The sequence below is a fragment of the Hyla sarda genome, chromosome 7 (assembly GCF_029499605.1).
Source record: "Hyla sarda isolate aHylSar1 chromosome 7, aHylSar1.hap1, whole genome shotgun sequence".
Taxonomy (NCBI): Eukaryota; Metazoa; Chordata; class Amphibia; order Anura; family Hylidae; genus Hyla; species Hyla sarda.
Genome location: NC_079195.1, coordinates 22,512,252 through 22,539,255, shown reverse-complemented (window position 1 = coordinate 22,539,255; position 27,004 = coordinate 22,512,252). Strand labels below are relative to the sequence as shown.

Genomic DNA, 27,004 nt, shown 5'->3' with positions numbered 1-27,004 from the left:
CGCATTACGTTTTGTGCCTCCAAGGCATGGATACGTTGGCAGGATCTCAAAACCATCCACCGACATATCTGTGCTTGGATAGGCACAGGTACCACTCAATTTAGTAACCCAAACTTGTTTTCTGAGAGTATGTGAGTTTTGGCTCAGACTGAAATGCGTTGTTTTCTGCACTTTTGAGTCCAAGCCAAAACTCTGATATGCCTGGAAAATGACCACTAGGTGACTACATTTAGGTCATTGAATAGAATAGGGCCCATGTTGATCCAAGCACAGATCCGTTGGCAGAGGCGTTGAGATTCTTTTAACATATCCTTGCCTCAGAGGAACACATCACAATGTAAACCTGTCCTTAAATGGCTTCTCCATTGGTTATGAGCCGCTGTGGATATAAGAAACAAGAAATAAATTACTTTGATGACGGTAAAGCAGAAATGAAGGAAAAGCCATTCATTTGTTTATGGCTAAATGACTCCATTAGGTTGTAGAACACCAGATGCCTGAGACTTCTCACTTCCAGTTTATCCTGGGCCAACCTAATAATAGTTCATTGAAATGTTTTTTGCCTAATTGTTAAATGGGCACTCTCATTAAAACAAATTTTTCCTATTACACTCCTTATGGTAAATAAAAAATATTTCTAATATACTTTGTTTAAAAAAATTAAGTTTTCTATGTTTTATTTGTGCTTAACCCCTTAAGGAAGCAACCATTTTGGGCCTTAAGGACGCAGACAATTTTATTTTTACATTTTCAATTTTTCCTCCTCACCTTCAAAAAATCATAACTCTTTTTTATATTTTCATCCACAGACTAGTATGAGGGCTTGTTTTTTGTGCGACCCGTTGTCCGTTGTAATTCCATCACTCACTTTACCATAAAATGTATGGCACAACCAAAAAAATACTATTTGTGTGGGGAAATTAAAAAGAAAAACGCAATTTTGCTAATTTTGGAAGGTTTCGTTTTAACGCCGTACAATTTACGGTAAAAACGACGCGTTCTTTATTCTTTGGGTCAATGCGATTAAAATGATACCCATGATAACATACTTTTCTATTACTGTTGCGCTTAAAAAAAATTGCAAACTGTTTAACCAAATTAGTATGTTTAAAATCCCCCTATTTTGACCACCTATAACTTTTTCATTTTTCCGTATAAGCGGCGGTATGAGGGCTCATTTTTTTCCGCCGTCATCTGTACTTTTTATTGATACCATATTTACTTATATAAAACTTTTAATACAAATTTTATTAATTTTTTGGGAATAAAAGGTTATAAAAAAGCAGCTATTTTGGACTTTTTTTTTTTTTACGTTCACGCCGTTTACCGTATGGTACCATTAACATTTTATTTTAATAGTTCAGATATTTACACATGCGGCGATACCAAATATGTATATAAAATATTTTTTTAACACTTTTTGGGGGTGAAATAGGGAAAATGGGACAATTTACGTTTTTATTGGGGGAGGGGGTTTTTCACATTTTTTTACTTTATTATTTTTTTTTTTTACACTTTCATAGTCCCCATAGGGGACTATTTATAGCAATCATTCGATTGCTAATCCTGTTCAGTGCTATGTATAGGACATAGCACTGATCAGGGTTATTGGTCATCTTCTGCTCTGGTCTGCGGGAAGGCAGATCAGAGCAGAAGACTCCCGGAAGGCAGCGGAGGGAGGTGAGGGGACCTCCGTCTGCCGTGCTGGATGATCAGATTGCTGCGGGCGATCCGATCATCCATTTAAGTGACCGCGATGCTGCAGATGCCGTGATCTGTATTGATCACGGCATCTGAGGGGTTAATGGCAGACATCCGCGGGATCGCGGGTGTCCGCCATTACCGGCCGGGACCTGCCGCGCATGATCCGGGCATCGCTCCGATGCCCGCGGATATGCTTAGGACGTAAATGTACGTCCTGGTGCGTTAAGTACCACGTCACCAGGACGTACATTTACGGCGCTCATCGTTAAGGGGTTAAAAATGCTCAAAAGCACATTTTCCCCCATCTTATACACAGACTTTGGACCGAAGCCCAAACACAGAAAGTGCAGCCTGGAGTTCTGAGGGGGGGGTGTCCAACCAACAGCATATGGCAGTTAAGTGTGAGAGGAGCTATGATTGGATGAGGCTGGACATCCCCCCCCCCTCAGCACTCCAGGCTGCACTTCCTGTGTTTGGACTTCGGCCCCAAGTCTGTGTATGAGATGGGGGAAAATGTGCTCTTGAGCTTTTTTAAGAACAAATAAAACATAGAAAACTTCATTTTTTTTAAACAATGTATAAAATTTTATACAAAGTATAAAATATTTTAAGGAGTGTAATAGCAAAAATTAGTTTTAATGAGAGTGACCCTTTAAGCTGCTTCCAACCAATTCTCCTCTGACTTCTTGTACCTACTGCCAAATCGGTAGGAACCACCATCCAAATATGCTCTTGGACTAGAATCCTTAGGGACCATAAAGGGGCATTCACACTACATAATTTCCTTGCTAAATTTCCTTTATCTCGTGCAAAAAACCATGGCTCACATGGTGGACTAGAAGAAACAAATGTCGGTGTTAAACCTCAGGCACATGATTAAAAATAATTAAAATATGTGCTTAATGTCCTTGAAAGAAATACAACCAACATACTTACCTTCCTCACTCCCACCTTCTGTATTCCTTTTTTTTTTATCAATTTTTTGATCAACAGTTTTTTTTTTATTAAAATATTTTTCTTTAAAGGAGTTCTCCCCTGAAATTTTTTTTATTTTTATTCAACAGTTGCCAGAAGGTTAAACAGATTTGTAAATTACTTCTATTTAAAAATCATAATCCTTCCAGTATTTATCAGCTGCTGTTATGATCCACAGGAAGTTCTTTTCTTTTTGAATTTCCCTTCTGTCTGACCACAGTGCTCTCTGCTGACACCTCTGTCCATTTTAGGAACTGTCCAGAGCATTAGAGGTTTGCTATGGGTATTTGCTCCTGCTCTGGACAGTTCCTGACATGGACAGAGGTGTCAGCAGAGAGCACTGTGGTCAGACAGAAGGGAAATTCAAAAAGAAAAGAACTTCCTGTGAAACATACAGCAGCTGATAAGTACTGGAAGGGTTAAGATTTTTAAATAGAAATCATTTACAAATCTGTTTAACTTTCTGGCACCAGTTGAATAGAAAAAAAAAAATTATGTTTTCCAGTGGAGTTCCCCTTTAAAACAGATATTTGACAGTAAAGAAAATAATAAACAAAGTTCCATTACATATTAACAAGACCAGGTTACAATATGGTAATCTGCAGGAATAATCCTGTTGTACCATGCTTGGGTTTGGGGTTGGTGCATTCATCGCCTGCATAGCCAATCAGCATCTAATGCAGGCTACCGCTGTGCCCACTGGCTGTCTGAGGGGGCAGTTCGTGTGCCGGCCCTGAACACAGCAAGCACTGTGCAACCAGATCAGCTCCACTAGAACAGCAGAAGGAGCAAGGGAGGTAAGTATGCATTTTATTTTTTTTTGCAAGCATGTCTCTATGGGACTTCCCAACGTTGTCAAGTCTGGAGCTCGGCAATGTCAGGAAGTCCTATAAAGAATGGTCAAGCATTAGCATAGCCGCTTGTGGGACAAAGGGCCTCAGTTCTTGTAATAAGTGGTGGCCCAGTGGTCAGACTACCACAAATCAGCTAGCTACCCATATCCTGTGGATAGGAGATAACTTATACTCTTGCGATAACCCCAAAAAGGACATAGAGGCTTCAGACACCCAACTGACCAATAGGTCAGCCTACATCATGGCTGGTGGTGTATAAGGTTCCATGTTTCACCACATTGAACAATACTTAGATATCCAGTCTCCTAGTTTATGATATGCCAATCATTCAATGTATAATGCCTTAAAGGGGTTATCCAGGTAAAAAACAATTTATTTTTTTATTTTATTTTTAAATCAACTGGTGCCAGAAAGTTAAACAGATTTGTAAATTACTTCTATTAAAAAATCTTAATCCTTCCAGTACTTATTAGCTGCTGAATACTACAGTGGAAATTATTTTCCATTTGAAACACAGAGCTCTCTGCTTACATCTCTGTCCATTTTAGGAAGTGTCCAGAGTAAAAGGAAATCCCCATAGCAAACATATGCTGTTCTGGACAGTTCCTAAAATGGACCTGAGATGTCAGCAGAGAGCACTGTGCTCATGATGTAAGCAGACAGTTCTGTGTTTCAAATAGAAAAGAATTTCTGCCGTAGTATTCAGCAGCTAATAAGTACAGGAAAGATTAAGATTTTTTTTAATAGAATTAATTTACAAATCTGTTTAATTTTCTGGCACCAGTTGATTTAAAAAAAAAAAAAGTTTTTCACCGGAGTACCCCTTTAAACACTTCATAGATGGTCGAAGAAACTAGTCTACCAAGTCACATTGAGGGTCTATTCACACGTACAGTATTTGATGCACAGGATTTCAAGCTGTGTTCAGTCATTCGGTTTACTTTTAAATTTGCAGTAGAAAATCCTGCGCATCAACAATACTGTACATGTGAATAGACCATAAAGGGGAACTCTGCTGCCCCAGCGTTCAGAACATTTTGTTCTGAACGCTGGGAGCAGGCAGCGGGGGTCGTGACGTCACGGCCACGTCCCTCATGACTTCACACCACGACCCCTCAATGCAAGTCTATGGGAGGGGGCCACGCCCCCTCCCATAGACTTGCATTGAGGGGGCGTGGTGTGACCTCATGAGGGGGCGTGGTCATGATGTCACGACCCCCGGCGCCCACACCCAGCAATCTAAATGAATGCCAGGCACTGCATAGAGATCACGGGGGTCCCAGTGGCAGGGCCCCCGCAATCAGAAATCTTATCCCCTATCCTTTGGATAGGGGATAAGATGTCTAGGGGTAGAGTACCCCTTAAAGGCGTCTTTTACATTGGTCCATTATAATCGTTCTCTTGTTTTTACTCTTATAACACACAAACAGTCTTTATCTTACTAAGTTTTCCTTATCTACTGTAAGTGTTGCCCTAAATGTAGCATTTTCCTTAATAAATGTATTTTATGTAAAGTTATGACTGTGCGTAATTACAGCTCAAGGTAAACATTAGCGAATGTGTTGAAAACGAGAAGGGTTAAGTTAGATTTATTGTGACATAAAGCCGGCGACGGGAGCGTAACTCTGAGGCCTGACCTTGCGCTTTGTTCTAGGAGGCAGAAGAGGATAAAAATACAAAGACAAGGTCACAAAACACCCGGCATATAATTCATTGTTCATTCTCTTTGTCCTTAGGACAAGAACTAGAGATTTGTAACATCTCTATTAAAGGGGTACTCCGGTGAGAAACCTTTTTTCTTTTAAATCAACTGGTGGCAGAAAGTTGAACATATTTGTAAATTACTTCTATTAAAAAATCTTAATCCTTCCTGTACTTATTAGCTGGTGAATACTACAGAGGAAATTCTTTTCTTTTTGGAATGCCATCACGAGCACAGTGCTCTCTGCTGATGTTATAATAACGCTTTATTTATTGTTGTCCTTAGTGGGATTTCAACCCAATTCCCCAGCACTGCAAGGCAGCAGTGCTAACCACTGAGCCACCATGCTGCCCTTTGCATGCTTCTGCTATGCATGGTTGCTAAAATGGACAGAGTTGTCAGCAGAGAGCACTGTGCTTGTGATGTCATCAGTGTTCCAAAAAAAAAAAAGGAATTTCCTCTGTAGCATTCAGCAGCTAATAAGTACTGGAAGGATTAAGATTTTTTAATAGATGTAATTTACAAATATGGTTAACTTTCTGCCACCAGTTGATTTAAAAGAAAAAAGGTTTTCACCGGAGTACCCCTTTAACTATCCTTGGGTACAGCTTATGCAATGCATCGGAAAGAGGACCGGCAGCTATGAGACCACATTCACATGGACATAGTACAGGGACATTTTTGCACCCATATTACAATGAAGTGTCCCCACCCAATCGTGGGATGAACTGAACTGACTACATTATAGGGATTTATGATACTGTCAGTTCAGGTCATTAAAGGGGTACTCCCGTGGAAAACTTTTTTTTTTTTTTTTTTAAATCAACTGGTACCAGAAAGTTAAACAGATTTGTAAATTACTTCTATTAAAAAAATCTTAATCCTTCCAGTACTTTTTAGGGGCTGTATACTACAGAGAAATCCAAAAAAGAAATGCATTTCCTCTGATGTCCTGACCACAGTGCTCTCTGCTGACCTCTGCTGTCCATTTTAGGAACTGTCCAGAGCAGCATATGTTTGCTATGGGGATTTTCTCCTACTCAGTTTCTAAAATGGACAGCAGATGTCAGCAGAGAGCACTGTGGTCATGACATCAGAGGAAATGCATTTCTTTTTTGGATTTCTCTTTAGTATAAAGCCTCTAAAAAGTACTGGAAGGATTAAGATTTTTTAATAGAAGTGATTTACAAATCTGTTTAACTTTCTGACACCAGTTGATTTAAAAAAAAAAAAAGTTTTCCACGGGAGTACCCCTTTAAAACAGTCAATTTAGGACATTCAGCCATAATATGGGAGCAAAATTGTTCTGTCACCCATAGGTAAGGAAATGTGTGGGGTTTCAGTGAGGTGTCCGTCCCCAGAATTTTCCTTTCCACCGATTGGTTCTTGCTACATCCCATCCAGGTTATTTGATACTAGGTAGATAGGAGGACTTAGAATTTGTAGCTCTTTAGTTTTAATATTGTTATTATTACAACTGATTATTGTTACTGTTACCTATGTATACAGGTGTGCACCTTAAAGGGATACTACAGTGGAAATTTTTTTTTTTTTTATAAACTGGTGCCAGAAAGTTTAGATTTGTAAATGATTTCTATTTAAAAAATCTTAATCCTTCCAGTACTTATCAGCTGCTCCAGAGGAAGTTCTTTTCTTTTTAGAATTTATTTTCTGTCTGACCACAGTGCTCTCTGCTGACACCTCTGTCCATTCAGGAACTGTCCAGAGCAGGAATAAATCCCCATAGCAAACCTATCCTGCTCTGGACAGTTTCTGACATTGACAGAGATGTCAGCAGAGAGCACTGGGGTCAGACAGAAAAGAAATTCAAAAAAGAAAAGAACTTCCTCTGGAGCAGCTGAGAAGTACTGGAAGGAATAAGATTTTTAAATAGAAATAATTAACAGATCTGTTTAACTCTCTTGCACCAGTTGATTTAAAAACAAAAAAAAAAAGTTTTCCACCGGAGTACCCCTTTAATTGTGTTATTTCTTCCTTTTTTTTTTATTTATTTCTATATGCTTTGTTTTAACACTGGTAGCACCTACTGTGAAATTGTGGACTGAACCCACTCTTATGTGTTTTTTATACTTGACCTAAATGGGAACTGTCACATGAAAAAACTTTTGACATGTTGTAGAGGCATCAACAATTTTGATTGGTCGGTGTCTGAGTGTTCAGACCACATCTCTCCAGGACAAGTTTTTTATGGCAACAGACACACTTTAAGGCCGCGTTTACATCCCTGTTGGAGGCAGAAAACGAAGCCGGACTAACCATTGCACAACACCAACCGATCCTGATGGATCTCATTGACTTTAATAAGCTTGGTCTGGTTTCTGTTTGGTGTCGCATTATTTAGCAAGATCTCACCAGACCAAAAAATATAGCTTGCAGCCTTTTTTTTTCAGCTCAGGTGCCACTCTGGATTCTCCAGATTCTATGTATTGGTTATGTAGTACAGTGACCCCCCCCCCCCTCCGACCTACGATGGCCCCGACATACGATAATTTCAACATACAATGCTTTTGTATGTCGGGGCCATCGCATAAACGGCTATCCGGCAGCGCAGACTGCTTCAGCTGCCACCGGATAGCCGTTTACTGTGCCCCGTGTGGTCCGCTGATGATCACTTACCTGTCCTTTGGGCTCCGGACCGTCCTCGTCGGGATCCCCTCCATCATCGGCGCTGTCCATCGTCGTCATCACGTTGCTGCGCACGCTGTCCCATCATTCAATAGGAGCGGCGTGCGTAGAGACGTGATAGCGGCGACGGAGAGCGAGGATGCGGGGGAAGCAGAGGCCTTGCCGGAGCATCAGGGACAAGCATCAGCACCAAGCATCAGCACCAAGGACGCGGCGACAGCGATGGAAGGCGACATCCAGGGCAGCGGTGACGAGTGGTGACGGTCCGGAGCGGCGGGGACAGGTGTGTATAACTTCCTACACCAGTGGTCTCCAACCTGCGGACCTCCAGATGTTGCAAAACTACAACTCCCAGCATGTCCGGACAGCCGTTGGCTGTCCGGGCATGCTGGGTGTTGTAGTTTTGCAACATCTGGAGGTCCGCAGGTTGGAGACCACTGTCCTATACTTTACATTGCACGGATCCCTCAACATACGATGGTTTCAACAAACAATGGTCCATTTGGAACGGATTACCATCGTATCTTGAGGGACCCACTGTAACTGTATAGAATCTTCACTTTAAATCTGCCACGGATTACAGATCAATGCTACGGCTGTGGTGAGCCGGTGGTGTTATGACACCTGGCTGGCTAGGACTATACAGATGGCCTTTTTTCACATTTAGTTGTTCCCCCTCTTTTTAAACCCAGGAAAGACTTCTGACAGATAAAAACGAGTATGACCCAAACTTTACAGTTCTTGGTTGTACACAGTCTTGGGAACGACAGAAAATGGTCACAGTCTCCATCTCTGGCATATGGGTGTTACACTGACCCTTGCACTAGCAGGTGTCCTGAATATTTGAGAACGCTATCTTCACGGGTGGTGTGCTGTGACTATATTGACTTCCCTCCACTGACTTACTTGTTATGGATGTTGCTGGGAGATATTCCAGTTGGCGCAACCGGTGTCCAATTTTTCAGAATGACACCGGACCAGGACCTTAGGCTGGTCATCGCCCAGTGGATTTTGGCAGTGAAGCCCAGGAGAACATTCTCTTCACTACTGACCTCTTATTTCCATATGTTTCTTTTGGTGATAAGTATCCTTACAGCAGGACATTGCTAGGCGAAGCAGACTTGGATAGAAGTGGAAAATGGTGACCTAACTGTAAATAGTAGCCACACCTGGGGACCACCATGTAGCTGTAATGTCCATTTCTGTGTTTTTGCATTTTTCGGTTTTAGGTACTGTTAAGACATTATTTTTGTGTCTGAACAGTTTCTGTGTTAATTCTTCCTTGGGTTGAAAGAGTTAAGGCTCTCAGCCTATGACAGCTTGGGTGTGGTTTTAAAACCCAAGCTCTGCTGGTACTCTAGGCTGGTGATTAGTTCTACTCTGACTGTTTTATGATTCACCTTTGCTATGTCTGTCTGTCTGACTTTTTACCATGATTGTTTCCTGTTGTGATATGGATTTTAGCCTTCTTGGTGTTAGTACATCTGTTGGCTTTCAGTATTGTGTATGTCTGTTCTGCTCTAACCTTGTTAAATCTTAGTCTGTGTTCACACTGTTTAGTCTTGTGCTTGTACCCATGCTCAGTATTTAGTATTCCTGTTTAGAGTCCTGACCTGTGTTCCTCCATGTTATGGAGTTTGGTTTTGTAATATTCCTGTTTGTTATCTCGATCCGTATTCCTCCATGTTTTGGAGTTTGGCTTTTGTGGAGTCTGTTCAGACTCATCCGGTTCTCAGTCCAGTATTCTGTGTATTATTTTTCTGTTTCCTTCTAGGCCTGCATTTTGATATCTTGGTTAAATTGCCTGCTTTGTTCAGTGTCCAGTGTGAATTGTGTTCTATATTTCCTGACCTGTTTTTGGGTTTGACATTCAGTTCATCTGTTCATTCCCTACATCTCCTGGTTTCTGCTGTATACCTATTCCATATCTAGTCTTATTCATATCTGCCGTTAATCTTGATTCCGGTTTCTGGACTGTATGTTAGTACGCTTTAATCCACCTTGTTTGTATATTTATATCTGTTATAATTTTTGTATTCCTGTTACGTTTCTGACCTGTCCCTGACTATGTACTGTATTTTTTGTGTACCTTTACGGCCATTGCACTTGAGCGCAAGAAGAGACCGGCGCCCAATTATCGATCCAACGTTTAGGGAGGATGGGCAAGTAGGCAGGGAGAGTGTTTCTAGGGACAGCTTAGGGTTAGCTTAGGGCTCACTCCCTGTTCACCCCCGGTTATGACAGTAGCAGACTCCTTATAAAGTAACAGGATCTGCTGAGCAGAAGCACGCTACTTTGCTAGAGGGAAGTACCTCCTCCTATCTCATGCAAAGGGGAAGAAGCAGAGAAAGGATTGGCAAAGGTCGGACACGTGAAAGTGCTCTATGCTCTTTTATCTTCTGACAAGGCAAGATAGGGCAATCCTAACTTTAGCAATAACACATGCAATACAAATAAAGTGCTCAATACTGAGAAGTAGATGCTCAACATTTAACAGACCTTACAGGACTGCAGCCACCCGAGTCCAACTCAATGTAACATCAGCTGTATGACCTGCACTGGGCTACCACAGATGGAGTTTTCAGAACCTGATCCATATATAGGTTTTTAAATCTAATTTTGATTGCCAATTTACTCCCTTTAACGTATAGAGGTGAAATCTGTTCAATATTGTGGATTTTGATGCAGAATTGTTACAGTTTCACCTTAAAACCTGTTCCAGATATCTTCCACTATATCTGGAAATAGCCTTTATTTGCCCTATTTTACCACTTTAGGATAAGGTTATTTTTGAACATTAGGAGCAATATTGGGGGTCATCATTCATGCCTGGACATTCTTGCACTCAACTTTTTATTTTTGGAGGGTACAAGACACATTAATTCAAGATACGCATGAAGGTTATTATTGACAAGTTAGTAAATATTACAGTATATTTGTTTTTAATTTTCCAACTCATGTTTGTATGCTAATACATACACTTCGACACCTACTAAGGGTTCTGTCAAGATTTTGGACAAGTACTCCAGGATTTGTTTTTTGTTGCTTATTAAGCGTGCATTGTAGACTATTTTATGATAATAATTTAGATGTTTTTGTGTATGCCTCGTGCTTACATTTTTAACTGTTTGGGGCATGGGGTTTTCAGCGATACTGCTTTGCAAAGCCATCACTGAAATCATTTTCTTATGCTGCCTATATTTAAAATGAGCACAGAGGAGTACTATCAGACAGGAGAGAGCACAGAGGAGTACTATCAGACAGGAGAGAGCACAGAGGAGTACTATCAGACAGGAGAGAGCACAGAGGAGTACTATCAGACAGGAGAGAGCACAGAGGAGCACTATCAGACAGGAGAGAGCACAGAGAAGTGCTGTCAGAAAGAAGAGCGCACAGAGGAGTACTATCAGACAGGAGAGAGCACAGAGGAGTACTATCAGACAGGGGAGAGCACAGAGGAGTACTATAAGACAGGAGAGAGCACAGAGGAGTGCTGTCAGAAAGAAGAGAGCACAGAGGAGTACTATCAGACAGGGGAGAGCACAGAGGAGTACTATAAGACAGGAGAGAGCACAGAGGAGTGCTGTCAGAAAGAAAAGAGCACAGAGGAGTACTATCAGACTAGGGAGAGCACAGAGGAGTGCTATCAGATAGGAGAGAGCACAGATGAGTCTATCTGACAGGAGAGAGCACAGAGGAGTGCTATCAGACAGGAGTGAGCACAGATGAGTACTATCAGACAGAAGAGATCAATAGAGGAGTACTGTCAGACAGGAGAGAGCACTGAGGAGTACTATCAGAAAGGAGAGATCACAAAGGAGTACTATCAGACAGGAGAGAGCACAGAGGAGCCCTATCAGACAGGAGAGAGCACAGAGGAGTCCTACAAGAAAGGAGAGATCACAGAGGAGTAATACCAGAAAGGAGAGAGCACAGAGGAGTACTATCAGACAGGAGAGAGCACAGAGGAATACTATCAGACAGGAGAGAGCACAGAGGAGTCCTATCAGAAAGGAGAGATCACAAAGGAGTACTACCAGAAAGGAGAGAGCACAAAGGAGTACTATCAGAAAGGAGAGATTACAGAGGAGTACTATCAGACAGGAGAGAGCACAGAGGAATACTATCAGACAGGAGAGAGCACAGAGGAGCCCTATCAGACAGGAGAGAGCACAAAGGAGTACTATCAGACAGGAAAGAGCACAGAGGAGTACTACCAGAAAGGAGAAAGCACAGAGGAGTACTATCAGAAAGGAGAGATCACAGAGGAGTACTATCAGACAGGAGAGAGCACAGAGGAGCCCTATCAGAAAGGAGAGATCACAGAGGAGTACTACCAGAAAGGAGAGAGCACAGAGGAGTACTATCAGAAAGGAGAGATTACAGAGGAGTACTATCAGACAGGAGAGAGCACAGAGGAATACTATCAGACAGGAGAGAGCACAGAGGAGCCCTATCAGACAGGAGAGAGCACAAAGGAGTACTATCAGACAGGAAAGAGCACAGAGGAGTACTACCAGAAAGGAGAAAGCACAGAGGAGTACTATCAGAAAGGAGAGATCACAGAGGAGTACTATCAGACAGGAGAGAGCACAGAGGAGCCCTATCAGACAGGAGAGAGCACAGAGGAGTACTATAAGACAGGAGAGAGCACAGAGGAGTACTATCAGACAGGAGAGAGCTCAGAGGAGTGCCAGCACACCCTCACTTACTGGACTTTGTCCATGCCTTTGTTTCAGCTTGGACAAATCCTGGATTTTATAAGCCATAATTTCTATAAAAAGAAAATACAATTGAAGTATTGACGTGTTGAAGTATATTAGAAAGGTTGATGTTTTGCCAAGATGTATAACATATAAAAATTTTTTGAATCTGACAGTGCCCATTTATGCATTTTACAGGAATTTGCCAAATAATGTTTGCACCAGTGAAGGTTCATATTAAGGTTGGCATAAAATGAGCATATCCTAGCAGTAGATGTGCATTTATTACTGTGCACTTTTATGTGTACGATCACAGTATGTATCTCCTTATTGTTATTATTACCTGCAGTGATATATATGCTGAGAGACTATAGATTCTCTGCACTGGAGGTGGACATTGAGTCAGTGCTTGTAGGTTTCTATGGGGTGTGAACTGTACTGGAGGAAATGTGTGGTGGTGCTTACTGCTATGACTGTAGAGATACTTGCAATTGGAAGAAAGAAAATGTAGCACAGCACTCACCCTTTATATGCCAAACGTGATGCAATCTATTGTGGTCTCACATCAGTACAACGAAAGCATGGAAGAGGAGGAAAGAAGATGGGCCCATCAGAGCTCGTGCGGCAACAGTGCCGTTTCGCGGGTAAAACCGCTTGGTCATGCAAGGCGATGAGCCAGTGGAAGCGTGGAAGGATAGAAAAGAAGATGAGCCCGTCAGAGCTTATGCAGCAATGGTGCCACTTTACAGGTAAAACCGCTTGGTCACACCTTGCGGCCAGTGGAAGTGTGGAAGAATAGAAAAGAAAATTAGCACGTCAGAGCTCATGCAGCAACGGTGCCGTTTCATGGGTAAAACTGCTTGGTCACGTAAGACAATGAGCCAGTAGAAGCATGGAAGAAGAAAAAAGATGATGAGCCCATCAGAGCTCGTGCAGCAAAGGTGCCGTTTCGTGGGTAAAACCGGTTGGTCATGCCTTGCGGCTGGTGAAAGCGTGGAAGAATAGAAAAGAAAATTAGCACATCAGAGCTCGTGCAGTAATGGTGCTGTCTCAGGGGTAAAACTGCTTGGTCACGTAAGACGATGACCCAGTGGAAGTGTGGAAGAAGAGAATAGAAGATGAGCCCATCAGAGCTCGTGCAGCAACAATGCCATTTTGGGGATAAAACCACTTGGTCATGCACGGCAATGAGCCAGTGGAGCCGTGGAAGAAGAGAAACGAAGATGGGCCCTCAGAGCTCGTGCAGCAACGGTGCCGTTTCAGGGGTAAAACCGTTTGGTTGTGGCCAGTGGAAGTGTGGTAGAAGAGAAAAGAAGATGAGCCCGTCAGAGCTCGTGCAGCAACGGTGCTGTTTCACGGGTAAAACCACTTGGTCACCTAAGACGATGAACCAGTGGAAGTGTGGAAGAATAGAAAAGAGGATGAGCCCATCAGAGCTTGTGCAACAATGGTGCTGTTTCGCGGGTAAACCCGCTTGGTCACTACTTGGCACGAGCTCTAAAGGGCTCATCCTCTTTTCTCTTCTACCACTGTAATGATGAGACCACAATAAATTGCATCACGTATTGCCTCTAAAGGGTGAGTGCTGTGCTACATTTTCTTTCTTCGCAATTACCTGCATTGAACCTACACAAACTCGTGTCTGGTCCACAATCCACCTGCAATGTCTGCTGCGTCAGGCAGCTGCGGGCGTACATCTGAGATGGAGGAGGCTTCATTCATCAGAACCTTGAATCTCTGCCAGTTCCTCGGAGTCATTCTTTTCCTCATTACAGCAGGTGTTATTGTTCTTTATTCGTCTTCTGTCAATATCATAGATAATACCTGTTTTCTCCCCTAAGCGACACGATATTACTGCGGAGCATGTTTCTCTTTTAATGGAATTGAATCCTAGCGGTCATGACACAAAGCAGCTGCTGCCAGACACCCACCTCTCCATCACTCTGCTTCACCAGAATTGTTGGGTTTGTTTCATCTTTTTTTTTCTTCTGCGGAGCTCCTAATAATCAAACGTCGGAGTCAGCTCTGTCTATGGCCGACCCAGCAATTTTAGATGACCAATATCTATGCCGTGTGTGGGCTCAGCATTTCTTTTTTTCTTTTGCTTGTTATTGCAGATATATCAGTTTTATTGCACAACATTAAATCCAGAAGCATCCATGAGTTAAATGTGATATACAGTAAGAACGTTATCAGACACAACACAGTGAAATCTTCTTCAGAATTATACTAGATACTTTATAAATCTCTGCAGACACCGAGAAGAAATGCTATAAAGTGTACGGGGTGGTAGATATACAGTCAATACATACTATCATTTTTAATGCAAGCTGTATACAAATATATAACTACTATAATACTGTCTTCTGTGTCAATATAACTACTATAATACTTCTCCTATGTATAAAAATATAACTACTATAATACTGCTCCTATATACAAGAACATAACTGCTATAAAACTGCCTTCTATATACAAGAATATAACTACTATAATACTGCTGCTATATACAAGAATATAACTACTATAATACTGCCTCCTATATACAAGAATATAACTACTATAATACTGCCTCCTATATACAAGGATATAACTACTATAATACTGCTCCTATGTATAAGAATATAACTACTATAATACTGCTCCTATATACAAGAATATAACTACTATAATACTACCTCCTATATACAACAATATAACTACTATAATACTGCCCCTATATACAACAATATAACTACTATAATACTGCTCCTATATACAAGAATATAACTACTATAATACTGCCTCCTATATACAAGAATATAACTACTATAATACTGCTCCTATATACAAGAATATATCTACTATAATACTGCTCCTATATACAAGAATATAACTACTATAATACTGCTCCTATATACAAGAATATAACTACTATTATACTGCCTCTATATACAAGAATATAACCACTATAATACTGCTCCTATATACAAGAATATAACTACTATAATACTGCTCCTATATGCAAGAATATAACTACTATAATACTGCTCCTATATCCAAGAATATAACTACTATAATACTGCTCCTATATACAAGAATATAACTACTATAATACTGCTCCTATATACAAGAATATAACTACTGTAATACTGTCTCCTATATACAAGAATATAACTACTATAATACTGCCCCATGTACCAGAATATAACTACTATAATACTGCTCCTATGTACAAGAATATAACTACTATAATACTCCCCCCTATATACAAGAATATAACTACTATAATACTCCCCCCTATATACAAGAATATAACTACTATAATACTGCCTCCTATATATAAGAATATAACTACTATAATACTGCTCCTATGTACAAGAATATAACTACTATAATACTGCTCCTATATGCAAGAATATAACTACTATAATACTGCTCCTATATCCAAGAATATAACTACTATAATACTGCTCCTATATACAAGAATATAACTACTATAATACTGCTCCTATATAAAAGAATATAACTACTATAATACTGCCCCTATATACAAGAATATAACTACTATAATACTGCTCCTATATTTAAGAATATAACTACTATAATGAGACAGTACAGGAGAGATAGGACAGCACCACTTAGCATCCTGTAATGCAGTAAAAATTACAATTATGCAGTCACGTATGGGGAGAGCACAGAGGGGACAGGGGTGCAAGATGCATGAAAGAAAAACATCCAAAATGAATCTGCAGTAAGGAAATTCACATCTGCACTCACCTGTTTAAAAGCAACTTTTATTTCGACATCTTCATAAAACAGAAAGCTGGCCTAGGCGGGATCGGGAAACATAAAGCGCAACAGCCAGAGCTGTGCCGGTGTGTGGCAACAAGCTGGTTTTGTGGGTATTCCGCTTTCTCCGGCCTCCCCAGTTGTCACATCCCGGTAGCATTTACCATAATGGGAGCTGTAACGTAACTAAGGGGGGAGGAACACAGAGCGCTCGTGCAAATGAGGAAAATATGCAATCCAATAGCCTGAAAAATACTAGTGAGAAGGGAATCTTAGTAAGACATTACTAGTGCAAATATTCTGGTGAAGACAGTAAAATAAATAAAATAAGCAAAATCGCTGAAATTATAAAAACACAGTCAGTTCGTTGCGGTCATTCAGACCGAGGATCCCAAGCGCATTGGTGCACATAATCCATACAGCTTGGTGCTGTCTCAGGATAAGTTCTAGTGATTCTCTCTATGCCACAAAAGGTAAGACCATCGGAGTTACTGTTGTGAAGAGATCGCATGTGATCAATGAGTCTGGCGGTCCCAATGCCAGTTTCCAGCGATCTCTTATGTTCTCGAAAGCGGGAGAAGAGGCAGCGCTTAGTGGAGCCGATATAATAAATGTTACGGTGCAGAGAAGGGCGTAAATTACCCATTCTGAACGGCAACTGATAAATTCTTTGATTTGGATTTCAGTGCCGCCAAGTTTTAGGAAGGCACCTTTCTGTAGCGGAGGACAGTGGATACAGAATCCACATTTATAGTTGCCTTTAAGTTCATTTTTGGGCTAGCCAATTCTCATTAGATATTTTTGGACCAAAAAGTGGAAGACACTAGCAGGTTTTTAAGGCTTGTCTAAAGGTAATAAGTGCTTTTTCCATGGCAATGTCTTGTAAGACAGGATCACGTTCAAGGATGTGCCAGTTTTTGTACAGTTTTTTATTATAGATTTCAACAGGGGATTGAGCTGAAAAGAGAAAACTCATCTGATTTTTTTCATTTAGATAAGTAAGAAAATCTGAAAAGTCTTTTTCTTCGCCCTCCCAGATGATGAAAACGTCATCCACATAGCGGGTGTAAAGTTTCAGATCTTTAACAAAAGGGTTATTGGGATTGTACACCATTTTTTGCTCAAGGGCGGCAAGATTTAAATTAGCGAAGGTGCAAGCCATTGGCATGCCCATCGCCGTTCCTGTCTGCTGTGTGTACCAATTCCCACAGGACCATTTAAAGACCTGTTGTAACAACATCGACATATTCTTTACTTTTGTCAGCAGCTAGCAAAAAATCTTTGACTACATGGACCCCTATGTCCTGGGGGATCCGAGTATAAAGGCTCTAAACATCAATGGTAGCCATTTTGTAAGTATTTTCCCAAAGGAAATGTTCATGTAGTAGAAGGAAATCACTTGTTCACTTGAACTTTGGCCAAGATACCCTGAATGGCTTATTCGGCCCATCTTCCATGACATACCTTCATACTTAACTTAAAGGACACTGACAGCTTCCTTCTACTACTTGAAAATTTCCATTAGGAAAATACTGCATTTCCTTACTGCATATTATAACTACTATAATTTATAACTACTATAATACTGCTCCTATATACAAGAATATAACTACTATAATACTGCTCCTATATACAAGAATATAACTACTATAATACTGCCTCCTATATATACAAGAATATAACTACTATAATACTGCTCCTATATACAAGAATATAACTACTATAATACTGCTCCTATGTACAAGAATATAACTACTATAATACTGCTCCTATATACAAGAATATAACTACTATAATACTGCTCCTATATACAAGAATATAACCACTATAATACTGCTCCTATATACAAGAATATAACTACTATAATACTGCTCCTATATACAAGAATATAACTACTATAATACTGCCCCTATGTACAAGAATAGAACTACTATAATACTGCTCCTATATACAAGAATATAACTACTATAATACTGCTCCTATATACAAGAATAGAACTACTATAATACTGTCCCTATATACAAGAATATAACTGCTCTAATACTGCTCCTATATACAAGAATATAACTACTATAATACTGCTCCTATATACAGGAATATAACTACTATGATACTGCTCCTATATACATGAATATAACTACTATAATACTGCTCCTATGTACAAGAATATAGCTATTATAATACTGTTCCTATGTACAAGAATATAGCTACTATAATACTGCTCCTATATACAGGAATAGAACTACTATAATACTGCCCCCTATATACAAGAATATAACTACTATAATACTGCTCCTATATACAAGAATATAACTACTATAATACTGCTCCTATGTACAAGAATATAACTACTACAATACTGCTCCTATATACAGGAATATAACTACTATAATACTGCTCCTATGTACAAGAATATAACTATTATAATACTGTTCCTATGTACAAGAATATAACTACTATAATACTGCTCCTATATACAAGAATATAACTACTATAATACTGTCTCCTATGTACAAGAATATAACTACTATAATACTGCCTCCTAAGTACAGTACTGGTTATAAGAATACTAATATCCAACTAGACAAAACCAAGCTCAAACAAAATACCAGTGACCAATGACCCAGTATGATACAACGTAACTTTTACTACTACAATTACAAAAATATGTGATATAATATTTACAGTGAGTGGAGATACAAGTGCAAACAGAACCGTATCACTAGACTTCTGGCTTCTTCTTCTAAGGGCGCGTTCACACTGGGTAATTCAAGAGGAATCTACTTGAGTAATTCCTCTTGAATTCTCTGCTCCAATGAATGCACATCTCCTCTGCCCATTGACTATAATGTTTTTTCCGCAGTCCTGTTCACACTGCGGAAATTCTGCTAGCGGAATTCCGACGCTGAATTCCGTTCCGCTTGAAGAATGAGCATGTTCATTCTTCAAGCGGTATCCGCTAACAGAAATCAATAGAATTCAATGGTAAAAAAAATTCCGCCCGACATCGTTTTCGTGAGGAATTCGTGTGCAATTTGCACGCAATTCGCGGAGATGGCTGAAAAACCCTTCACTTCTTTCTCCCCCATTTCCGCGTGCAATTCCGTGGCAATTCCGTGCAAATTCCACGCGAATTTTGCGCGAAAATATAATTCTTTTTTCTGCCCGTAAATTTTTCGGCGTGAATTACTCTTAATTTACTCAGTGTGAACATAGCCTAAGAAGGAGTCTGAGGTCTAGTGATACGGTTTTGTTTGAACCATATAAACATATTGCAGATGATACAATTATCTACTACCATTTGTTCCTATGCCCCTCCACACTTTATTGTCTAGGTAGGGATAGCTGTTAATTAGTGGAGTATAGGGATGGTCACCAGTACCCTTACTCCCACCCCTGAGCGTATCTATAGAGTAAATAATTTTCGTCCATAGTGAATATATATTTTTTTTATCTTTTTATACTTTATGCACTTGTATCTCCATTTACTGTAAATACTATATCACATATTTTTGTAATATTTTAATGTAGCAGTAAAAGTTACATTTTTTCATATTGAGCCTCATTGGTATTTAGTTTGAGCTTGGTTTTGTCTTTATAAGTTGTTATATCTAGGGCCCGTTATCTTTAAAGGGGTGCTCCACTGCTCGACGTTTGTAACAAACTGTTCCGAACACAGGAACCTGCGCTGGGAGCTCGTGATGTCATAGCCCCACCCCCTGATGACGTCCCGCCCTGCCTGCCTTCTCAATGCAAGTCTATGGGAGGGGGGTGTGACAGCCGCCACGCCCCTTCCCATAGACTTGCATTGAGGGGGCGGGGTATGATGTCATGAGAGGGTGGGGCTATGTCACAAGCTCCTGGCTCCAGCGTTTGGAGCAGTTTGTTCCAAATGCTGAGCAGCGGAGTACCCCTTTAAGGTCTTGGGGCATACCTCATCCTATTCCCTGTTGTGATTTTTATTTTTTTATTTTTTTTATATCTAACTAGAAAAAATATTTAAAGGAGTATTCCAGAAAAAAAAAATATTTATATGTGTGAAGGTTAATTGATTTACTCATTTAACCTGTGTTTGTGGGAGGGGCGGTACTCACTCTTAAAAGCCGCGGCTCCCCTTGGTCAGTACGCCACGGCTCTCGCGTTGTTTGGGTCCGTGACGTCAGACGCCAGAGGAAGTTCCCCTGTCGAAGCTTTGTTGCAGGTTAGTAATAGGCGCTGGGTTAGGGGGTGTTGACGGAGGGTCACCGCTGGTATTCAGGTTTCGCTGGGCTCCGTGGTGACCCCCCGTGCTGTTATGTGCACTCGCTTCCGGCTGCATAGCTCTGCACTCCAGGGGCATGTCTTTACTGTTTGCCGGGTACCCTGCCTGTCGCATGCCTGCGTTGTTTTAGTATTTAATGGCCACGTCGGGCTGATGTCAGATGTCGCACGCTTCCTGCTGCTCGGCTCTGCACGTCAGGGGGGTGGGGGGGGTTGGGGTTTCAGATGGAGGTGTCTTTGGAGCTCAGGTTTTTATGAGGTTCCGCAGTTACCTCCCGTCTCTGTGGTCTACGCTGCTTGTTGCTTCTAGCCTCAGTAGGTTTTCTCAGTCATGTTGCGATAACAGTGCTCGTTTTTGCTAATGCTAGTCGCTACCACATGTTTGTGTTTTGCCTTATAAATCAACTCTGCCTCGTTCCTGTATATTCTACCATTCATTTCCCAGTCGCTTCTCAAATCCCATGCCATTTCCCATTTTATGTATTTTCTCTTGCTGCTTGCTACTAACTTTTAATCGTTTAGTTATAGCTCATGAGTCTTCCTGCGGTTGTTACTATGCTACTTGCTCTTTACAGCATTGTTAGTCTGTGCCTGCAGTTTGGTGAAAAAAAAAAAAAAAATAAAAAAAAAAAAAGGGGGAGAGTAAAGAGTATGGGTTGTTAATGATGTTTGGTTCCCTGTGGGGGGGGGGGGGGGGGGGGCTTCTGCTTAAAAAAAAAAAAAAAAAAAAAGAAGGATGTGGAATAGTGGACGTCTAGTTTTGTTGGTCTATACAGTTTAATTGTATATCGTGGTTTCATTTCCCTGCTGCTTTTCTTAGTTCACGGCTAGTTCTCACTATTAAATCACCGTGTGCTTAGCTTCCCAGGTTACGTTCCCACCTCATACGTTGCTGATTCACTACTACTACTCCACTGCTAGTATGATATTATAACTCGGTCTCACATTGTTGGTTTTTCTTTGCTGATTTACTACATTGTCATGGTCTGGTCTCCTTATGGCGTTTATTGCTAGTCATAGTAGTTACCATATTCGTTCTTCTGCCAAGTCGGCTAGTAGCCTTGTCGCCAAGGTGGGCCGTGTCTGTACTGCAATGATATTCGCTGTTAGCTGGTTAAGTATGTTTGTTATGTCTGCTGACAAAAAAAAAAAAAAAAAGAGCTCCGTCATGGTCTCCCGGTATGCTCTGTTGGGTGACGGTCCTCGCCGGCTCTTGTTTAGTCATGTGGTTTGTTTACTTTGTCTTGTTTCTGTTCATTTATTTAGCTTCTTCCCTTTCTAGCCTTATTCGCTGTCTAATTAGGCGCCCTCTGTATACCTGGTACTTGTCTTGTTGCTCCTGCCACTTTCCTCACTAGTCTATTTTTCGCCTTCCTCGCTGTGTTCCTAATCGTCATCGTGATCAGTACCCCAGTCGCAAGTATCCGTGGTACTCGTGGTTGCCTACATGCAGTTGTCCATTACAATCTTGTCGAGGTCAAGCTGTGAGTTTACGCATGTTTTCTGTTTCAGCATATTTGTCAGAAGTCTACCTCCTACTTTAGAGCGTCATCTTTTCATTCAGCATTGGTTGTGTATCTGTCTAGGCTCGAAGTTCGTCTTTTCGTGAGTCCGTTTCTCCCTTGTCCCTGGCTCGGTCGCTTTAAAGGTATTAAAAAAAGGAAAAAAAAAAAAAAGGGGGTGTTAATAATAAAGGTATTATTAATGTGCAGCTTGGTCTGTTCTCCCCATCTCACCTTTGGGGCTCGGTACATTTTCTTCCCACTGACTCAACTCGTCCTTGGGTCTTCGTGTGGGTCCGTGTTAGCTGGTGTTTAGTTATATGCCTGTGTGTTTTATCCAGCAGTTGTCCACGCTCGTTCTAGTGGCTTGACGTCTGCCGTCATCTACGTCGTTTTAGCATATCCATCATTGTACAGGTATGTGCAGTCTACGCTGTTGGTGAGTTATGATAAACGTTCTCTTTGTACGGCTTTCCTTTGAGCCCACAGTTTTCACTCCGGTGGTCTCTTCTCGCTTTAGCCTCTACGTTGGTCCAGCGCTCTGTTCGTGGCAAGGTTGACCTAAGTCGCTCAGTAATCAAGGTTGATAAACTGTTCCTCCAGGCGCTGTCTTAAGTAAGATCGCGGTTCTTATTGCTTTTCTTTTAGGCACAGTCGGTTTGGTACTCGGAGTAGCACAGGTATTCATGTTTTAGTTGTTACCCATCACGTCCTTGGGTATGCCTTTACCCCCTACCCACCACGTCTCTGGGCCAGGGCTTCGTTTGTCACGAATGACTCTCACGTAGCACGCAATTAGCATATTTTCTTCACTACACGTCACCCTTCACTTACTAGTCTAATTACGTTTTAGACTTAGTTCCTTCACTACTGTTATGTGACATCCGTGGCTTTGGTTCCAAGTTGGTTTTGCGCTGATTGGTGAATTTCACTGTGGTGGGCTGCTGCCTTCCGGTGTCAGGGTTTGATTGTTATGTGTCTAATTTTTTCAGAAATGTCTCACGCTTCAGACATTGAAGATGCAGCCTCTGTTCTGGACATCGTCGCTAGAACGTCGGATCTGGGTAGCGTCCCCTCAATTCGCAACTGGACTATTCCCAAGCTGACGGCTGAACTCGTCCGCAAAGGCATATCGTTCCCGGCCACTGCCCGCAAGGCGGAACTTTATCGTTTATTGGTCTCGGAGCAGTCAGGACTTTGTGATCAAGCAGGCACTAGCAGCGGAGAAGTGTCCATGCAGACACTTAATACGTTCATCCTGCAGTTGCATACTTTAATTAACTCGCTGTGTTCTAGAGTTGACACTTTGGAGTGCAAGAATTCAGAAGTTCCCGCTTCTGCCCCAGTAGTTGGTTCGGTTCCTGCCGTTCCGCAGACGTCCGTTCCCCCTCAGGTTTCTGCTACTCCGCAGGTTTCAGTGTTACCGGTTGGACTTAACATGCTCGTGCCTAATATCGCACCAGCTCATTTCATTCCGGCTAATCTGAAGAAGGACATTCTCGATGGTAAGGACGTTAACCTCGCTTCCTTGCTTATTGCATCTCACGATGTTTCTGAGAACAAGACTATTGCTTGTGGTGAGGTGTCAGTGATCCTGAAAGCTAAGGACGTTAGGTTAAGTCGCAAGCTTACACTAGCTGAATTCAGTATGGCGTTCACCATTTATCGTGACGTCTTGTGCTCAGTTAGGCCAGAGAGACGCGAAGAGCTTGATATGTATCTGTACAAAGTCACAGAATTGGCTCATAAATACGGTGGGTCCACGTTTTATGATTATCATAAATCGTTTTCGGCTGCGGCTGCGGCTGCTCTAGTACAGTATAACTACACAGTCAATTGGGCGTTGGTCGACACCGAGATTTTTTGCAATCATTTTGCAGGTCTTAAAGCCCCAGTTTGCTCTCGGTGTCAATCCATCACCCATACCACCGAGTGGTGCAATACCGTTAATTCCCCAGCTGAAGTGACTCCCGGCACGTCCTCACCCACATTTCAGCCTAGGAATCAGAAACAGACCGGCTTGATTGACAAACTAGGTAGACCCATTAAATATCTTGGTAAATCGCAAATCTGCAATAATTACAATTTCGGGTCTTGCAATTATAACCAGTGTAGACTTTTACTTGTTTGCGCAGTCTGTTTCAGAGCCCATCCTAAGTCCAGTTGTTCACAAAAGTCGAAAGCATGACTAGCTGTGATAAATGTCTTCTGTTTAGAGTATTTTCTCGCTGATCACCCAGATAAGAATTTTGTTCAATTTTTGCTTAATGGTTTCCGGTCAGGTTTCCATACAGGTTTTGTTACTTTACCCTCTGCTACGTATGAGTGTGACAATTTACGTTCTGCTCTAAGGGACCCTATGGTTGTAGATACCCTGTTACAAGCAGGAGTAGACAAGGGTTTTGTTATTGGTCCGTTTGATGAGCCCCCCTTTGACGTTTGGAGAGTAAGTCCACTAGGGTTGGTGGCTGGGAAATTCAGCAATAAACTACGTTTAATTTATGATTTGTCCGCCCCTTACTCTGCACACACACCTAGTTTAAATTCTCTTATCCCCGCAGGAGAATTTTCCTTGAAATATGCTTCCATAGATGAGGCAATAGCGGTCATCCTGAGCATGGGCGGTAACACGTGGCTGTCCAAGATCGACATATCTGATGCCTTTGAGCTCCTGCCCATTTTGCCTCAGTTATGGAAGTGGCACGGTATTAGGTGGCGTAATAAGTATTATTTTGCTGTGAAATTAACTTTTGGCGCTAGAAGCAGTCCTTGGTTGTTTGATAAATTTGCACAGGCCCTACACTGGCTCTTGGAAAACAGGTTCGACTGTTCCCATGTTATCCACTACTTGGACGACTTCTTGTTTATTGAACCGGGTAATGAGTGCCCCAGAGATTTGAAGACCTCGTTAGCAGTATTTCAGCAACTGGCAGTTCCGGTGTCAGATAAAAAAGTTGAGGGCCCTTGCAAGTCACTGACCTTTTTAGGTATTGTTCTAGACACACAGGCCATGGAAGCCAGATTGCCGTTTGACAAGCTCTTACGTATAAGACAGACCATGCATGTTCTTGCCAATTCACCCAGGGTGACTAAGGTACAACTCCAGTCCATTCTCGGCATGCTGAACTTTGCCATGCGTGTAATTCCACAGGGCAGGAGTTTTGTGTCCAGGTTGTTAGACGCTATGAATTCTGTACCTGGCCAAAACGATGTAGTCAAGTTTGACAAACACATGCTTGCTGATTTCGCCATGTGGCATACGTTCTTGGCTGACTGGAATGGGGTATCCTTTTTCACCCCTGGTATCGACAATGCCTCTCCTCTGGTTTTCTCTGATGCCTCCCCCTCAGTGGGTTTTGCAGCTATTTGGGAAAACCATTGGTTGGCTAGTGCTTGGCCAACCGAAGTATCCCTATCTCCAGGTTTTAGCAGGTCATCAGCATTGTTCGAGCTGTACCCTATAGTTGCAGCTGCCGGGGTGTGGGGTCATCTATGGTTTAGGAAGTCAGTTCTGTTCGTTTCTGACAATGAAGCTACGGTGAATATTTTACTCAAAGGTAGATCCACATCCCTACAGGTTATGTCTTTGATGCGTAAACTAGTATGGTTGTCATTGTCGCATAATTTTCACTTCTCTAGTGCTCATATAGATGGTGTTAGAAATACGGCTGCCGATGCACTATCTAGGTTCAATTTTGCACTCTTCTTCCAGGTGATGCCAGAGGCCGATCCGTCAGGATGCACGGTTCCAGCGTTCCACGATTTGATTTTGAATTAAAGGCCTATATGTCTGTTGGTCAGGATTTGATTAATAGTTCACTTTCCCGTAACACTCTGAGAGTTTATCGTACGGCCTTTAATCTGTTTACCAAATTCTGTCAGTCTCACCCGCATGACGATTTCCTTTCTGTGTCTTTTCTTTTAGCCTTTATAGGGTTTTGCCACTCCTCCTTACGGCTAGCATATAACACCATAAAAATCTATTTGGCAGGCATACAACACTTTGTTACCTTGAAGTTCCCGGATAGGGCATCGTTGTTTACATCACATGCAGTCAAGGCTGCCCTTAAAGGGGTTGCTAAGAGCAGAGTACCAAAGCCTCCAGGTAGGCAGCCCATTTCAGGGTCTCTATTTAGGCAGCTGGCAGATGCCTTGGATCACTCCCCGTTTGGTTTACGTAATATTTTGACACTAAAAGCAGCCCTCTTCTTAGGTTATTACGGCTTCCTGAGACCGGGCGAGTTCACGTGCAAAACTAGCACCGCACCGTTTCTCAAGTTTGGGCAATTGCAGCGTGCCACGGATCATTTCACTCTCGTGTTGCGCGACACAAAGACATCACTTCCCGGTCAGGAGGTGCACGTTAAATATTTTAAAACCTCTCACAAGTGGTGTCCGGTGTTGGTCTTCAATGCGTTACTTGCTCTCCGTGTTCACGACAGTCTAGGGAGCCCGCTGTTATTGTTTGATAATGCTGCTCTTACTTCCTCAGTTTTTGTACGTTATTTACGTGTTTCAGTTAAATCCTTGGGTCACGATGCTTCAGTTATATCCGGCCATTCGCTTCGCATAGGGGCAGCAGCATCGGCCTCTCGTCATGGCGTTCCTGCTCATGTCATTAGGAAATTAGGTCGCTGGAAGTCCAGCGCGTATATGCGTTATGTTCCAAACCCGAAGGTGGAGATGCAATATGCTTTTGAATCACTTGTAATGTAATGCCTAATAAAGATTTGTGTGTTGATATCTGAGTTTTGCCCTCTTATTTTCCAAGGTGTACCCTTACGCGGCAGTATATGGCACAATTCAGACTGCCTAGTCTTAGCTGAGTTAGTTTTAGTTAGGTAGGCTCGCTATTCTATAGCACCGACCACAAGTGTGAAGGTTAAT

At 41.7% G+C, this 27,004-nt stretch overlaps 1 protein-coding gene across 2 annotated transcripts in view; it reads left to right on the top strand.

The window, feature by feature from the left end:
* The window catches only part of SORCS3 (sortilin related VPS10 domain containing receptor 3), a 680,789-nt gene that overhangs the window by 466,456 nt on the left and 187,329 nt on the right, over window positions 1–27,004 (top strand). The window lies entirely within an intron of this gene.